This window comes from Phacochoerus africanus, chromosome 2 (genome assembly GCF_016906955.1).
Source record: "Phacochoerus africanus isolate WHEZ1 chromosome 2, ROS_Pafr_v1, whole genome shotgun sequence".
NCBI lineage: Eukaryota > Metazoa > Chordata > Mammalia > Artiodactyla > Suidae > Phacochoerus > Phacochoerus africanus.
This window is the reverse complement of record NC_062545.1, coordinates 92,428,218-92,445,117: the sequence shown is the minus strand read 5'-3', so window position 1 is coordinate 92,445,117 and position 16,900 is coordinate 92,428,218. Positions and strand designations below refer to the sequence as shown.

The window sequence follows — 16,900 nt, the reverse complement described above, 5'->3', positions numbered from 1 at the left end:
TTGGAAATAGGTAAGGTTTGCTTTCCTGAACCAAGACACATTGGGGCTGGTGTCCATTCACTTAGTAGAATATATTTTGCAACCATGAACATACAAGCTTTTGTTTGTGAAGTTTGTGAAATGTCCTTTTGGCCATGGTGTACTATCTAGCTATGTGCTGATAATTACCCAATATTGAAAATAATGACTTTTCATGCCAAATGAGACATCTCCTCTAAGGAGAACACTTTTGGAGTGCCCTTTAAGCAAAGGAAACTACCTGCCCCAAACCAGTGCTCAGAGAGAAGAGGCAGGACATTGGTATATTTGCCACTATGACAGGAGAATTCTATGTGGGAAATAGGCAAGGGTTGCTTTCCTGAGCAAAGAGCCATTGGGGCTGGAGTCAGTATACTGTGTTGAATGTACTAGGCAACTAGGATGCTGCCAAACTCTTCTTTTATGGAGTTTGTGAGAGAGAAATTATGCCCTGGTTGTATGACCTAGCTATGTGCTGCTTTTCCTATCTTGTGCAAATAAGGCATTCTCATGCCTCATCTGACATCTCCTGAAAAGAGTACACATTTGGAGTGCCTTTCAGGCAATGGAACATCCCTGCACCAAACCAGGGTTCTGAGAAGCAGAGGGACCCCATTGGTATATTTGCCATAATTGAAGGAGAAGTCTGGATGGGTAAATATCAAGGGTTGATTTCATAAGCAAAGACACCCTGGGGCTGCTGTTCATCATAGATTTGATTATACTGTTGAACCAGGAAGCTTCCAAACTCTTGTTTGTGGTGTTTGTGAAATGGTTATTTTGCCCAGGTTGTACAAACTAGCTATGTGCTGCTTTTCTCTGATACTGTAAAGAAGGATTTCTCATGCCAACTCAGGTCTCTCCTCAAAGGAGATCAAGGTTGGAGTTCCTTTCATGTGATGGAAACTCTGTGCACTGAACCAGTGCTCAGAGACCACGAGGCAACACATTGTTTTATCTCCCCAAAATGTAGGAGAAATCAAGGGGGGGTGGAAATTCAAGGGTTTCTTTCCTGAGAAAAGATGCTTTTGGGCTAGTATCTTTTCACTGAGTTGAATATGCATTTCAACAATATCTTTCCAATCTCTTATTTGTGAATTTTGTGTCCAGGCCTTTTTGCCCTGGTTGTATTAACTACCTATGTGCTGCTTATCCCCGATATTGAAGAGGAAAAATTCTCATGCCCAATCAGACTTCTCTTCTAATTAGGACAATTTTGGAATGCTGTTCAAGCAAAGCTAAATTTCCTGCACAAACCTATTGCTTACAGAGAATGAGGCAACACTTTGGTTTGTTAGACATATCTATTGGAAAAATCTAGGTGAGAAATAGCAACATTTGCTTTTCTGAGCACAGAAGCATTGGGGCTGATGTTTGTTCACTTATTTGGTTATACTGTTGAGCCAGGAAGCTTCCAAATGCTTGTTTGTTGAGTTTGTAAAATGGAAATTTTGGCCTGGTTTTATGAACTGGCTATGTGCTGCTTTTCCCCGATATGGAAAAGAAGGATTTCTCATGCCATATCAGAGTTCTCCACAAAGGAGAACACGTTTGGAGTGCCTTTTCAGCAATGGAAAATCCATGCAATGAACCAGGGCTCAGAGAGCAAAAGGCAGCACCTTGGTTTATTTCCCCAAATTGGTAGGGGAAGGCTAGTTTTGAAATTGGCAAGGGTTGCTTTCCTGAACCAAGTGCCATTGGGGCAGGTGTCCGGTCAGAGTAGAATATCCTTTGCATTCTTGATGCTTCCAATCTCTTGTCCAGTGTTCATGAAATGGCCATTTTGCAATGATTGTACTAACTAGCTATGTGTTGCTTTTCCCCCATATGGAAAAGAAGGATGTCTCTGTCGGGAGCCACAAGGCTGCTCCAGTAAAAAAAACAAAGCCACAGTCCGCACCTGCATGAAGCTTGTCTGGTTAGCAGAGCTACAGACAGGTTGAAGAAAGAAGAAGAATTGCAGAGCAATTCCTTGAAAAACCTCGGTTTCCTAAAATAGAAAAATGATACCACCTAAAAACAAGTTGATTTACTTCTTTGTGTTTATCCTTCTCTTTCTATCTTTGATTCACAGTTTCATTATAGCTAGAGATTTGCCCTGGGTACATAAACACCAGGACCAAAACAGAGTGAAGTCACTTAAACAGTGTAATGGAAAAATCCAAGAAGACAAGATGGCGGAGGAGTAGGGGGACATGCTCGCCCTCTCCCACAAACACAAAAAAAGCACATCTACAATCTGGAAAAATGGACAATTTTCTAGAATCTTACAGCCTGCCAAAACTGAATCAAGAAGAAACAGACCAACTGAACAGACCGATCACTAGAAATGAAATTGAAGAAGTCATTAAAAACACTCCCTACAAATAAAACTCCAGGACCAGATGGCTTCACAGGTGAATTCTATCAAACATATAAAGAGGAATTGGTGCCCATCCTCCTTAAACTCTTTCAAAAGGTTGAAGAAGAAGGACTACTCCCAAAGACATTCTATGATGCCACCATCACCCTCATTCCAAAACCAGACAGAGATACCACCAAAAAAGAAAACTATCGCCCAATATCATTGATGAATATAGATGCAAAAATTCGCAACAAAATCTTAGCCAACCGAATCCAACAACACATCAAAAAAATTATACACCATGACCAGGTTGGGTTCATCCCAGGTTCACAAGGATGGTTCAACATAGGCAAATCAATCAGCATCATACACCACATTAACCAAAAAACATCAAAAATCATATGATCATCTCAATAGACGCAGGAAAAGCATTTGACAAAGTCCAACATCCATTCATGATCAAGACCCTCGCCAAAGTGGCTATAGGGGGAACATTCCTGAATATAATCAAAGCCATTTATGATAAACCCACACCAAATATAATCCTCAATGGGGAAAAACTGAACGCCTTCTCACTCAAATCTGGAACAAGACAGGGATGCCCACACTCACCACCACTCTTCAACATAGTTCTGGAAGTCCTAGCCACAGCAATTAGACAAACAAAAGAACTAAAAGGCATCCATATAGGAAGAGAAGAGATCAAACTGTCCCTGTATGCAGATGACATGATACTATACATAGAAAACCCGAAGGACTCAACCCCAAAACTACTTGAACTGATCAATACATTCAGCCAAGTAGCAGGCTATAAGATCAACATTCAGAAGTCAGTCGCATTTCTGTATACCAGCAATGAAATCTTAGAAAAGGAATACAAAAACACGATACCTTTTAAAATGGCACCTCACAAAATCAAATACCTCGGCATACACCTGACCAAGGAGGTAAAGGACCTATATGCCGAGAACTATAAAACTTTAATCAAAGAAATCAAAGAAGATGTAAAGAAATGGAAAGATATTCCATGTTCCTGGATTGGGAAAATCAATATTGTAAAAAGGGCCATACTACCCAAAGCAATCTACAGATTCAATGCAATCCCTATCAAATTACCCAGGACATTTTTCACAGAACTAGAACAAACAATCCAAACATTTATATGGAACCACAAAAGACCCAGAATCGCCAAAGCAATCCTGAGGAACAAAAACCAAGCAGGAGGCATCACTCTCCCAGACTTCAAGAAATACTACAAAGCCACAGTCATCAAAACAGTGTGGTACTGGTATCAAAACAGACAGACAGACCAATGGGACAGAATAGAGAACCCGGAAATAAGCCCTGACTCCTATGGTCAATTAATCTTTGACAAGGGAGGCAAGAACATCAAATGGGAAAAAGAAAGTCTATTCAGCAAGCACTGCTGGGAAACCTGGACAGCTGCATGCCAAGCAATGAAACTAGAACACACCCTCACACCATGCACAAAAGTAAACTCAAAATGGCTGAAAGACTTAAATATAAGACAGGACACCATCAAACTCCTAGAAAAGAACATAGGCAAAACACTCTCTGACATCAACATCATGAATATTTTCTCAGGCCAGTCTCCCAAAGCAACAGAAATAAGAGCAAAAATAAACCCATGGGACCTCATCAAACTGACAAGATTTGCACAGCAAAGGAAACCCAAAAGAAACCAAAAAGACAACTTTCAGAATGGGAGAAAATAGTTTCAAATGATGCAACTGACAAGGGCTTAATCTCTAGAATATATAAACAACTTATACAACCCAACAGCAAAAAAGCCAATCAATCAATGGAAAAAGGGGCAAAAGACCTGAATAGACATTTCTCCAAAGAAGATATACAGATGGCCAACAAACACATGAAACAATGCTCAACATCGCTGGTTCTAAGAGAAATGCAAATCAAAACTACCATGAGATACCACCTCAACCAGTCAGAGTGGCCATCATTAATAAATCCACAAATAACAAGTGCTGGAGGGGGTGTGGAGAAAAGGGAACCCTCCTGCATGGTTGGTGGGAATGTAAACTGGTACAGCCACTATGGAGAGCATTTTGGAGATACCTTAGATATCTATACATAGACCTCCCATATGACCCCGCAATCCCACTCTTGGGCACATATCCGGACAAAACTCTACTTAAAAGAGACACGTGCACCCGCATGTTCATTGCAGCACTATTCACAAGAGCCAGGACATGGAAACAACCCAAATGTCCACCGACAGATGATTGGATTCGGAAGATGTGGTATATATACACAATGTGGTATATATACTCCTCAGCCATAAAAAAGAATGACATAATGCCATTTGCAGCAACATGGATGGAACTAGAGAACCTCATACTGAGTGAAATGAGCCAGAAAGACAAAGACAAATACCATATGATATCACTTATAACTGGAATCTAATATCCAGCACAAAGGAACATCTCCTCAGAAAAGAAAATCATGGACTTGGAGAAAAGACTTGTGGCTGCCTGATGGGAGGAGGAGGGAGTGGGAGGGATCGGGAGCTTGGGGTTATCAGACACAACTTGGAATAGATTTACAAGGAGATCCTGCTGAGTAGCATTGAGAACTATGTCTAGATACTCATGTTGCAACAGAACAGAGGGAGGGGCAAAAAATGTAATTGTAATGTATACATGTAAGGATAGCCTGACCCCTTTGCTGTACAGTGGGAAAATAAAAAAAAAATTATAAAAAAAGAAAAATCCTTTGTTTTGGAATAATAATTTATGGAACCTATTGTGTAAAATCATACAAGGGGAACTTTTATGACTTCAGTCCCTTCACATTGGGAATAAGTCTGGGGCTGGTATAAGTGTTATATATATCCTACAAATTTCCATTCCCTACAATAGATATATTTTCTATTAAATAACAGTGTCACCTGTAATTTTTATCATCCGTTGTGGGGGCACTTGGCAATTCTTAGGAATAATACTCCTCCCTATTGGAATTGGTGGTTTAGACAAATAGCTTATATAAAGAGCTTTTGTAAGCCAGGACAATAGGTTATATGCTTAGCTATGCTGGTGCCAAATAAACTGCAGACCCAAGAATGTCATGAACCTAAGGCTCTCATGCGTTTCTGTTAACCACATATGCCTTTAGCTAAAGGATGTTAGGTACCACAGTCTATAACTCATTAAATCTTTGTTCTTAATATAGAATAGAATAGCTTACTAACTGTTATTGACCTATTAAGAAAAATACAATGTGAAATTTTAAGTTTGTAATCTTAAAGAAAAATCTGAATCTAAAGGAACTTGTTCTGACTAATCTCTTTTTTCATCTCTGGTGGAGGGTACAATAGGGGTTTAAATCAAGTGTTAATGTCAATCTTACATAAGACTTGTTTGTAAAATGATATAAAAGCTGATGCTCTTCACTTAATAAATGGGGTCATGTGCAGCATTTGCTGAGGGAGTTGGCTCCAATTTTTTCCACACCTTTTGTAGCCCCTCCTCCTATTCGTCATCTCCTGGCTTCTGGGGCTGGACCCCAGCATGTCTCATGCCAAATCTGGCTTCTTTCAAAGAATAACACTCTTGTTGTGCCTTTTAAATGATGGAAATTCCCTGAACCAAACCCTTTCTCAGAGAGAAAGAGGCAGCTCATTGGGTTATTTGCCCTAGTTATTGGAGAAATCTAGATGTGACAAAGGCAAGGGTTGCTTTCCTGAGCAAAGACACATTAGGGCTGGTGTTTGCACACAGAGATGAATACACTGTTGAAGCAGTAGGCTTACAAACTTCTGTTTGTGTAGTTTTTGAAATGGCCATTGTTCCCTTGTTGTAAGAACTACCCATGTGCTGCTTTTCTGCAATAAGGAAAAGAGGTGTTTCTCATGCAAATCAGAGTTCTCCTCAAAGGAGTACATGTTTGGAGTGCCTTTTAAGTGAGGGAAACTCCCTGCATCAAACTATTGCTCAGGGAGGAAGAGGCAGCACCTTGGTGTATTTGCCCTAGTTCCAGGAAAAATCTAGGCAGGAAAAAGGCAAGTATTGCATTTCTGAGTCAAGATGCATTGGGTCTGGTGTCTGATCATTGAGTTGAATGTCCTAAGCAACCAGATGCTTCCAAACTCTTGTTTTCTGTAGTGTGTGAGATAACCATTCTGCCCAGTTTGTACAAACTAGCTATGTGCTACTTTTCCCCACTTGTGCAAAGAAGGCTTTGTCATGCCAAATCTAACTTCTTCTGAAAGGAGAACATGTTTGGAGTGCCTTTCAAGCAATGGAAGGTCTCTGCACCAAACCCAGGCTCAGAGAGGAAGAGGCAGCCCATTTGTACATTTGCCATAATTAAAGGAGAATCTGGGTGGGAAAAAATGCAAGTGTTCATTTCCTGAACAAATACACATTAGGACTGGTGTTTGGTCCCAGACTTGAATACACTGTTGAAACAGTATGCTTGCAAACTCCTCTTTGTGGAGTTTGGGAAAAGTCCATTGTGCCCTGGTTGTATGAACTAGCTATGTGCTGTTTAACACTGATAGGGAAAAGACCCATTTCTCATGCCAAATCTGAGTTCTCCTCAAAGGAGAACATGTTTGGAGTGACTTTTAAGTGATGGAAATTCCCTGCATCAAACTATTTCTCAGAGAGGAAGAGGCAGCACATTGGTTTCTTTTCCATAGTTATAGGAAAAATCAAGGTGAGAAAAAGTCAAGCGTTGCATTCCTGAGTCAAGATGCATTAGGTCAGGTCTCCATTCACTGAGTTGAATGTACTAAGAAAACATGACCCTTCCAAATTCTTGTTTTCTGGAGTTTTTGAAATGGCCATTCTGCCCTGGTTGTTCAAAATAGCTATGTGCTGCTTTTCCCCAATATTGAATAGAAGGATTTCTCATGCTAAATCAGACTTCTCCTGAAAGGAGAAAAGGTTTGGAGTGCCTTTCTAGCAATGGAAACTCTCTGCACCAAACCAGAGCTCAGAGAGTTAGAGGCAGAATATGATGTGTTTTTGTTTTTGTTTTTGTTTTTGCCATAATTATAGGAGCAATCTAGGTGGGGAAAAAAAAAAAAAAACATGGGTTGCTTTCCTGAACAAAGACACATTGGGGCTGGTGTTCGTTCACAGAGTTGATTATACTGTTGAACCAGGAAGCTTCCAAACGCTTGTTTATGGAGTTTGTGAAATGGCCATTGTGACCTGGTTGTACGATCTAGCTATGTGCTGCTTTTCCCTGATATGGAAAAGAAGTATTTGTCATTCCAAAAGATAGCACATTGGTTTATTTCCCCAATTGTAGGTGAATTCTAATTTGGAAATAGGCAAGTGTTTTCCTGAACCAAGATGCAATGGGGCTGGTGTCCAGTCACTGAGTAGAATATCCTTTGCATCCATGATGCTTCCAATCTCTTGTCCAGTGTTCACAAGATGGCCACTTTGCAATGATTGTAAGAACTAGCTATGTGCTGCTTTTCCATGATATTGAAACTCCTGCACCAAACTATTGCTCAGAGTGCATGAAGCAGCACATTGGGACCAGTTATAGGAAAAAATCACAAACTGGTGTCTGTTCACTGAGTGTATATACTTAGCAACAAGGATGCTTCCAAACTGTTGTTTTCCAGAGCATATGTGTTGGCCATTCTGCCCTGGCTGCATGAACCAGCTATGGTGCTCTTTACCCCACTTGTGAATAGAAGGCATTGTCATGCCAAGTTAGACTTTACTCAAAGAACACATTTGCAGTGCCTTTTAAGTGATGGAAAGTCCCTGAACCACACTATTGCTCATAAAGCATGAGGCAGCACACTGATATATTTTCTCTAGTTATTGGAAAACTCTAGGTGTGAAAAAGGCAAGAGTTGTGTTCCTGAGCTAATACACATCGGGGCTGGTGTTCATTCATGGAGTTGCATATACTTTTGAAACAAAAGGCTTTCAAATTTGTGAAGTTTGTGAAATGGCCATTTTTCCATGGTGTACAAACTAGCTATGTGCTGCTTTTTCCTGATATTGAAAAGAAGGATTTCTCATACCAAATCAGATTCTCCTCAAAGGAGAACACGTTTGGAGTGGCTTTTAAGTGATGTAAACTCCCTGAACCAAACTATTGCTCATTTAGGAAGAGGTAGCTCATTGGTGTATTGGCCCAAGTTATAGGAAAAATCTAGGCATGAAAAAGGTATGAGTTGCATTCCTGAGTCAAGACGCATTGGGACTGCTGTCTGTTCACTGATTTGAATATACTTAGCAACCAGGATGCTTCCAAACTCTTGTTTTATGGAGTTCGCGAGATGGCCATTCTAACCTGGTTGTATGAACTAGCTATGTGCTGCTTTTACACACTCTTGTAGAGAAGGCATTGTCATGCCAAATCAGATTTCTCCTCAAAGAGTACATTTATGGGAGTTCCTGTCATGGTGCAGTGGTCAACAAATCTGACTGGGGGCCATGAGGTTGCGGGTTCAGTCCCTGGCCTTGCTCAGTAGGCTAAGGATCTGGTGCTGCCCTGAGCTGTGGTGTAGGTTGCAGACACAGCTCTGATCCTGCACTGCTATGGCTCTGGTGTAGGCCGGTGGCTACAGCTCCGATTTGACCCATAGCCTGGGAACCTTCATATACCGTGGGAGCAGCCCCAGAAAAGGCAAAAAAGACCAAAAAAAAGAGTACATTTATGGACTTCCTTTCAAGCAATGGAAACTCCCTGCTCCAAACAAATGCTCAGAGTGGAAGAGAGAGCACATAATTTTATCTGCCACAATTATAGGACAGTCTAGGTGGGAAATAGGCAAGGGTTGCTTTCCTGAGCAAAGATGCATTGGGGCTGCAGTAAGTTCATGTATTTGAGTAAATTTTGCAACAAAGACACTTCCAATCTCTTGTATTCTGGAGTTCATGAGATGGTCATTTTGCCCTGGATGTATGAACTAGTTATGGGCTACTTTTTCCCAATATTGAAAAGAAGAATTTCTTATGCCAAATCAGGTTTCTCCTTAAAGGAGGTCATGTTTGGAGTGCCTTGAAGCCATGTAAACTCCCTGCACCTAACTATTCCTCAGACAGCAAGAGGCAGCACTTTGGTTTTTTTGCCCTAGATATAGGACAAACTAGGTGGGAAAAAGGCAAGGGTTTCATTCCTGAGCCAAGATGCATCATCATGCCTTTTAAGAGATGGAAACTCCCTGCACCATACTATTGCTCAGAGAGCAAGAGGCAGCACACTGGTTTATTTTCCCTAGTTATTGGGAAGTCCAGGCAAGAAAAAGGCAAGAGTTGCATTCCTGAGTTAAGATATATTGGGGCTGGCGTTCGTTCATGGAGTTGAGTATACTTTTGAAAAACGAGGCTTTCAAACTGTTGTTTTCTGGAGTTTTTGAGATGGCTATTTTGTCCTTGTTCTACAAACTAGCTATGTGCTGCTTTTCCCCGCTTGTGAAAAGAAGGCATTGTCATCTAAATCAGAATTCTCCCAAAGGAGAACATGTTTGGAGTGCCTTTCATGAAATGGAACATCCCTGCACCAAACCAGTGCTCAGAGAGGAAGAGGAAACACATTGGTTTATTTGCCATAATTTCAGGAGAACTCAAAGTGGGAAACAGGCAAGGGTTGCTTTCCTGAGCCAAGATGCATTGGGGCTGCTCTTCCATCATGGTGTTGATTACACTCTTGAACCAGGAATCTTCTAAATTCTTGTTTGTGGAGTTTGTGAAATGGCTATTTTGCCTTGATTGTACAAATTAGCTAATGTGCTGCTTTTCTCCGATATTGGAAAGAAGGATTTCTCCTGCCAAATCATGCTTCTCCTCAAAGGAGAACACCTTTGGAGTGCCTTTCAAGCAATGGAAAATCCCTGCACTAAACCAGTGCTCAGGAGTTTATTTATGGCAAATAAACCAAGGAGGTAGCACATTGGTTTATTTGCCATAATTATCAGGAAATGTAGGTGGGTAATAGGCAAGGGTTGCTTTTCTGAGCAAAGAAGCATTCAGGCTGGAGTCCATTCACAGCTGTGAATATGATTTTGCACCATGACGCTTCTAAACTCTTGTTTATGGAGTTTGTGATAATGATATTTTGCCCTGTTTTTACAAACTAGCTATGTGCTGCTTTTCCCTGTTATGGAAAAGAAGGATTTTTCATGCCAAATCAGAGTTCTCCCCAAAGGAGTACACGTTTGGAGTGCCTTTATATGATAGAAACTCCCTGCACCTCATAGAGCATGAGGCAGCACTTTGGATTACTGGAACTAGTTATAGGAAAAATCAAGGAGGGAAAAAGACAAGGGTTGAATTCCTGAGTCAAGACTCATTGGGACTTGTGTCTCTTCACTGAGGTGAATATACTTAGCAACCAGGACACTTCCAAACTGTTGTTTTCTGGAGTTTGTGAGATGGCAATTCTGCCCTGGCTGTAGGAGCTACCTAAGTTCTGCTTCAACCCATTTGTGAAAGAACGTGTTGTCATGCCAAATTTGACTTCTCCTCAAAGGAGTACATATTTGGAGTGCCTTTTAAGTGACAGAAATTCCCTGCACCAAACTATTGCTCCAAGTGTATGAGGCATAACATTGGTTTATTTGCTCCAATTATTGGAAAAGTTCATGTGTGAAAAAGGCAAGGGTTCCATTCCTGAGTTAAGACACATTGGGGCTGGTGTTCGTTCATGGTGTTGAGTATAATTTTGAAACAGGAGTATTTCAAATTCTTGCTTGTGAAGTTTGTGAAATGGCCATTTTGCCCTGGCTGTACAAACTAGCTATGTGCAGGTTTACCCTGATATTGAAAAAAAGGATAGGATTTCTTATGCCCGATCCAGCTTCTCCACAAAGAACACTTTTGGTATGCCTTTTAAGCAATGGAAATTCCCTGCACCAAACTATTGCTCAGAGAACAAGAGGCAACACATTGGTTTATTTGCCCTAGTTATAGGAAAAATCTATGCAGGAAAAAGGCAAGTGTTGCATTCCTGAGCCAAGACGCATTGGGACAGGTGTCCATCCACTGATTTGAATATATTTAGCAACCAGGAGTGCTGAGACCAGCTCAGCAGGATGGGGCTGGAGAACGGGTGCTGTGGAACTTAAGGAAAAAAGTTAATATAAAGTAAGACACAGAGATGGTAAATGTGGGAACTGGGGGACTCAAGGTCTCTGGAACCAAGAGCCCCGCCTCAAGAAACCACACCGCTTTTATATTACTCTTTTGATGAGATCATGTGAGGAGGGGCTATGGGTGGATGACCAAGCAAGAAGATTAGAAAAACATGTCTCAGGACATCTCCCCCTTTTTGTTTTTGCAGGAGGACAAAAATAGATCTTGCAACTTCTTTTCTTCATTACTTCTTAAATCTCTCACTTCGTACATCTATAGACAGAACACGAGTCCAAGTTAAGTCTCACATGGAACTCCTCAGGCTTCAACCATGCTTATACTGACCAGTTTCCAGGGGTGGCCAGAGCAGGGCTCAGTGCTCTTTGATGATGGTGAAGGAAGTCTCTGGAACCTCACCATGAGGGGATTCTTGAGATGCTGTACAGCCTCCCAGGTGTCCATGTCAGCAACAGATGCAGACTTCTTGACTATGATGTGGTAGCAGAGGATGGTTCCATGGGGTAATAACTATAAACTTTATAGCAGTTGGGGTTCTATGCAACCCTTAATTTACAAATGTTAGTCAATAGCCACATCGAAGAATGTATCAAAGCCTATATTCTCAATCCCCACCCCCGAGTTGGAGACTCTAACTGTGGGAAAAGGGGTGACAACCACTCTAACTTCTTCCTGCTGAAAAGGGGCATCATTAGGGAAAGCAGTTAGGTCTCCAATCACCTTGGAAACTCCCATGTTGACTCCCTATAGCGCCATAACTACAGCCTCAGCCTTTTCTCTGTCTCTCTTCTTGTTCTCCTTTCATTCTTCCTGGCCCTGATTATAACATATTTGAGTTGCTACTCTGAGGAGGTGCTCCAGGTCCTGATCAGGGCCAAAAGCCAATTTTTTGGCACTTTCTCCATATATCTGGCACTGATTGAGCTATGAATTTATCCTTTAGAATTATTTGGCCCTCCATTGATTCTGGGTTCCATGGTATATGTTTTCTCAATGCCTTTCTGAGTTTTTCTAAGAAAGTTGATGGACTCCCTTGTTCTACTAGTAAACCTCCAATAGTTTTTAATGGGCTTTACTCATGAGGCTTTTAATCCCTCTACTATACAAGTAACAAAATGATTTCTATGCCAGTTGTTGTTATCTCCCTCATCAACAGACCAACTGGGATCACTCATAAAAACCACCTGACACCCTGTGGGGAATCTTGTTCTATCTCTTCTAATATTCCTCTGGCATTTATAGCATTATTCCCTTCATCTTCCCCAGCTTTGATTTGAGTAGTTTTGAAGACTTTATGTATATTTTTTTCAAGCCAATGTCTGTTTTAGTAATAATGTGACATCCTTCCAGGTTAACTCAAAGGACTGTGTGAGACCCTGAAAGACAGTGACCTCACAAATTTCTCTTAATTTGTTCCCATGATGTTACACTAGAATTTTACTCATAGGGAGAAACACAATATGAAGTAAAAGATTAATTAATTCCTTTTTTGACTCTTCATAAGTATAATTTCCATCCCAAATTTGAATATTTTAAAGTCAAGAGGAATCTTTCACAAGTCAATTTGAAGCTTGCTATTATAAAATTCAGGATAGGGAGGCATAATGCCTGAATCTTTCCAACTTATGGGGCTTTTGGCTTTAGTTATTATTATTTTGTTGTTGTTGTTGACCTGATTGGCTGGAGACTGTCCAAGAGAATAATTCATTAACAGAACACAGAGGTTGATGACCCATATAGACAGGAATCAGCCTCCCCTTAGGGTACCAATCCCATACAGTTCCATAGGAATTATTAAGCAGTACGACCCCCTCCATAGCCCTGCATATATTCCAATGAATTTGATTTTTCATTCTCTTGAATGTACATAAAGTCCTGTCAGGCATCCCAATATTAACTGGTTTCACCTGATGGTAAGCAAAACTCCAGCCTGTAATTATTTGGAGTGAGAAGCTTTCCTTCTCTCCTCAGTAGATTTTCAGCTTCTTGGGTTATATGTTTGAACTGACCCCAAGTGGGAAGATGAGCCCTTATCACCCTCCCTCTGGGGTCTGGAGTCGAGGGATGCTTCACGGGCTTGCTCATATGGTTTTGATTTTTCTTGATGGAATCCAAACAGGTTGCAATCCATGACCTGGTGAAATACAAGCATATCCCCTACTCCACGTAATAAGTTTTCCCAGGGACCAGAAGTTTGTTAATGGATCCTGCACCAAATCAAGGGCTGTTCAGCCTGAGGAAAGTTAATCTTATTTTGTTCTGTATTAAAATGTCTTTCTGCAGCCGTTTTTTCATCAGAGGCCAAATTTAAAAAATTTAAAGTGAATAAGGTTTTATTTAAAAGTGTTTGTTGCAACTTAACTATTTCTGTGTATCCCCCTTTTTGTTTTTGAAGAGCCTGTTTTACATATAAATTGGCTGGTTCAACAATAGCCTGTCCTTGTGGGTTGTAAGGGAGACCAGTGGAGTGAACAATATGCCATGTATCCAGGAATATTTTAAGTTGAGAACTGATATAAGCTGGACCATTATCAGTTTTAATTGCTTGTGGCAGGCCCATAACTGCAAAATAAGCATATAAATAATGAATAATATGTTTAGCAGATTCACCAGATTGAGCAGTAGCCCAAATAAATTTAGAGCAAGTGTCAATATATACATGAATAAATGACAATTTTCCAAAAGATGAATAATGAGTAACCTCCATTTGCTAGAGAGCATTTGGGACAAGTCCCCTAGGATTAACTCCAGGCTCAGATTGAGAAGGATTGTTATTAATTTGACATGCAGAACATTGACAGATAATCATCCTAGCTTTAGCCCATGTTACTACAAATCTCTTTTTAAGGCCTCAAACATTTATATGTGTTAAATCATGAAAATGTTGAGCTTCTTGTAATGCAGGTGTTACCAAGCAATCAATTTCTTTATTTCCTGCAACTAGAGGCCCAGGTAGGTTAGTATGTGCTCTGATATGAGTAATATAAAATGTATATCTTCTTTCCCTTACAACAGTTTGTAATTCTGTAAACAAGTCAAATAACAAGATAGGTAAATTTTGTTTAATTGTAGCAGTTTCAATCATTTTGGCTGTATGAACTACATATACCAAGTTAGAAAGAATAAAGAATATTGATAGGCTCAAGATAATCCCTTAAGGCATGGATTACAGCAGTTAGTTCAGCCTGTTGGGTGGAAAGTCCAGGCATTTCTATAATTTTAGATTGATTAGCCACATACCCAGCCTTCCCTTCGAGACTGTAATATCCCCTGTTGAATGGATGATAGATGGTGTTCAGGGATAATGCTCATTTTCTTTGCAATCCTAGAAGTAGAAGCTTGATGAGTCCTCATCACCTCACTCCTAATAGAAGGCAATTGAGAAATATCAGAATCAAAAATTGGAGCTGAAGGCTCAGGAGCCAAATATTCTCTATGATAATTTTGTTCAGGGACTGCATATTTAAGTTCCTCCAACAAAGGTATAAACTCCCCTTCTTCTTCCTCCTCTAAGTCCTCCATGGTCTTTAGAGCTTCTAAAACTGATTTAATTAAGCTCCTAGTACTCCAAATAGACACAGGAATTGGAATGCCCTCATCATGCAATATCCTAATTTCCATTCCTATGCTTTCCCACATCTTTAAATCTAATGTTTCTAATGTAAGAAACCAATCACAGTGTTTCTCAATAGTCTGAAAAAGTTCCAAAAGCATACCTTCACTTATTTTTTCACCCCCTTTTTTAAGGAGTTGTCCTAACAAACAAAGGTAAGGACTATGGTTTCCTGCAATTACCTTATTTCCCATGTTACCCCGTAAATACCTGAGAGAGGGAACGTATCCGCAGTATTTTTTTAGCGTGGCCATGGAAAATTCCTCCCTTCTTCTCAGGGCTCCACAGCACTTCCAGTGAATAAGAATTCCACTGTCATCATGGTCTTTGTTCCTTGTGCCTGCCTATTTGCCCACCCCACATTGGGCGCCACTTGCTGAGACCAGCTCAGCAGGATGGGGCTGGAGAACGGGTGCTGTGGAACTTAAGGAAAAAAGTTAACATAAAGTAAGACACAGAGACAGTAAAAGTGGGAACCAAGGGACTCAAGGTCTCTGGAACCAAGAGCCCTGCCCCAAGAAACCACATCGCTTTTATATTACTTTTTTGATGAGATCACCTGAGGAGGGGCTATGGGTGGATGATCAAGCAAGAAGATTGGAAAAACATGTCTCATGACACAGGAGGCTTCCAAACTGTGGTTTTTGGAGTTTGTCAGATGGCCCTTCTGCCCAGGTCGTACAAACCAGCTATGTGCTGCTTTTCCCAGATTGTGAAAGAAGGCCTTGTCAGGCCAAATCATATTTCTCTACAAAGGAGAACACGTTTGGAGTGCCATTCATGCAATGGAAAGTCCCTGCACCAAACAAGTGCTCAGAGAGGAAGTGGCAGTTCATTGATTTCTTGGCCATAATGATCGCATAAATCTAGTTTGGAAATAGGAAACATTGCTTTCCTGAGCAATTAAGCATTGGGGCTGCTTTCCATCATGGTGTTGATTATGCTCTTGAACCAGGAAGCTTCTTAACTCATGTTTTTGGAGTTTGTGAATTTATTATTTTCCCTGGTTGTACTAACTAGTGATGTGCTGCTTTTCTCCAATATTGAAAAGAACGATTTCTCATGCCAAATCAAGCTTCTCCTCAAAGGACATCAGGTTTGGATTGCCTTTCAAGTGATGAAAATTCCATCCACTGAACCAGTGTTCAGAGAGCAAGAAGGAGCACATTTGTTTATTTCCCCATATTGTATGTGAATTATAGGTTAGAAGTAGGCAAGGGTAGCTTTCCTGAGCAAAGATTCATTGGGACTTGTGTCTGTTCACTGAGCTGAATATACTTTGAAACCATCACATTTCAAAATGATGATGTCTGGTGTTTGATAGAAGGGCTTTTGGCAATGGCTGTACAAACCAGCTAGTTACTGTTTATCCCTGATATTGAAATGAAAGATTTCCATGCCAAATCATTCCTCTCCTTAAAGGGAAAATACTTTTGGAGTGACTTTTAAGTGACAGAGATTCCCTGCAACATACTATTTCTCAGAGAGCAAAAGGCATCCCATTGGTATATTTGCCATAGTTATAGGAAAAATTAGGTCGGAAAAAGGCAAGGGTTTCTTTGCTGAGCAAAGACACATTGGGGCTGGAGTCTGTTCACTGAGTTGAATATAATTTGCAAACAGGACATTTCCAAACTCTCGTTTTCTGGGGTTTGTGAGATGGCCATTCTTCCCTGGTTGTATGAACTAGCTATGTGTCGCTTTTCTCTGCTTGTGAAAAGAAGGCATTGCCATGACAAATCAGGCATATCCTCAAAGTAGAGCACATTTGGAGTGCCTTTTAAGTGATGGAAACTCCCTGAACAAAACTATTGCTCA

The 16,900-nt window shown here is 40.6% G+C and overlaps 1 long non-coding RNA gene across 1 annotated transcript; it reads right to left on the bottom strand.

Annotated features, from left to right (window-relative positions):
- Positions 1–14,509: 14,509 nt before the first annotated feature.
- LOC125121056 (uncharacterized) lies at positions 14,510–15,573 on the bottom strand. The gene is made up of 2 exons (XR_007133388.1): positions 15,293–15,573; positions 14,510–14,833 (listed from the first exon to the last, which is right to left on the bottom strand). It is a non-coding gene; the product is annotated as an uncharacterized LOC125121056 (long non-coding RNA).
- Between the last annotated feature and the right edge of the window lie 1,327 nt (positions 15,574–16,900).